This window comes from Priapulus caudatus, unplaced genomic scaffold, assembly GCF_000485595.1.
Source record: "Priapulus caudatus unplaced genomic scaffold, Priapulus_caudatus-5.0.1 Scaffold9673, whole genome shotgun sequence".
Classification (NCBI taxonomy): Eukaryota; Metazoa; Priapulida; class Priapulimorpha; order Priapulimorphida; family Priapulidae; genus Priapulus; species Priapulus caudatus.
Window position 1 is genome coordinate 1,280 of NW_014586734.1, and position 1,483 is coordinate 2,762.

At 48.2% G+C, this 1,483-nt stretch overlaps 1 long non-coding RNA gene across 1 annotated transcript in view; it reads right to left on the minus strand.

Moving 5' to 3' along the window:
* The window catches only part of LOC106820292, a 2,293-nt gene extending 1,153 nt beyond the window's left edge, over positions 1 to 1,140 (minus strand). Inside the window, exon 1 of the long non-coding RNA XR_001395609.1 lies at positions 948 to 1,140. This is a non-coding gene — a long non-coding RNA (uncharacterized LOC106820292). The remainder of the gene's footprint in view (positions 1 to 947) is intronic.
* Between the last annotated feature and the right edge of the window lie 343 nt (positions 1,141 to 1,483).

The window sequence follows — 1,483 nt, forward strand, 5'->3', positions numbered from 1 at the left end:
ACCGCGAGAGAGAGAGGGAGAGGGGGAGAGAGAGAGACACACAGAGGGAAAGGTCTCTACTCGTACTGCTGCCTGTACGAAGAACCGCATTCCTTCCATTCCTCTACAGTGTAGAACTGCCGGACCAGCTAGCATTGCTGTGCCTCGTGTGTAGGTACGTATAGGTATAGCAAGCATTCACTGCACACCAACACGACAGACCCGCGTGTGTGTGTGTCTGTCTGGGGGTCTGTGTGTGTGTGTGTCTGTGCGTGCGTGTGCGTGTGTGTGATACCCTCACCTGAGTGTTATTCTGCGAGGCGGCGGAATAGCGGACAGGCGTGTGGTTGTGAGGTATAGCTCTCCGTCCTCACAGGTGTGGTACGGGGATTTTCGCACCTGCGTGTAACCACCTTACCTGCGTAGCCACGTGTTACATGTGCGTACCTATATACTATATACACCTGCGTATACCTCGATTTACCTGTGCAATGATAAGTGGATACAATAGGTGCGCAGTTCGGTATACAGCTAGCAGCAACAATAGATGATCAGTTGAATACACAGCTCGCAACTAGAATGCATTGACCTGTATATAGTTGCTAGCAAATATAACACAGTTATCACACTTTTCTTTACCCGTGTAATTGATTACAAATGTAGTTCAGGTAGCTTCGTTACCTGTCAGTTGATTACAAATCGAAGACAGGTAGCTCATTTACCTGTCAGTTAATTACAAATCGAACACAGGTAGCTTCGTTACCTGTCAGTTAATTACAAATCAAACACAGGTAGCATCATTACCTGTCAGTTGATTACAAATCGAACATAGGTAGCTCATTTACCTGTCAGTTAATTACAAATTCAGCACAGGTAGCTTCTTTACCTGTCAGTTGATTACAAATCGAACATAGGTAGCTCATTTACCTGTCAGTTAATTACAAATCCAACACAGGTAGCATCTTTACCTGTCAGTTGATTATACCGGTTATGCAGTCAGGTAACAACTTCCAATCAAAGCACCTGGGAGTTGATTATACGCACGCAACACAGGTAGCTTCGTACACCTGCGAATTGATTACGCCGCACAGGGGCCAACACACGTAACGCACGAGTTACGCTCGCCAGGTGACTCGTGACTATCCGATCTCAGGTATAAACCAGGTAGCGTTTGTGAGTAACAACTAGACGATTACCGCTGCTGCCTGCATTGCGTTCGTAATCAACTACACGCAGGTATCGCCCGCTTACCTGTAGTTACCTGTATTTATTTACCTGCGTTGACCTCCTTAACTCGGTCTCGGTGATTTCCTGTGCGACAGTGTGTGTGTGTGTGTCGCGTGTTGCCGCGGGCGCGCGTGGTGCCTGTCTCTATATATGTCACATAACGGTGTCACGTTAGCTGTGCGTGGCGGTGTCAACTCTGGGTCTACCCGTGCGTGTGCGTGCGTGCGTGCGTGCGTGCGCGTGTGTGTGTGTGTGTGTGTGTGTGTGTGTGTGTGTG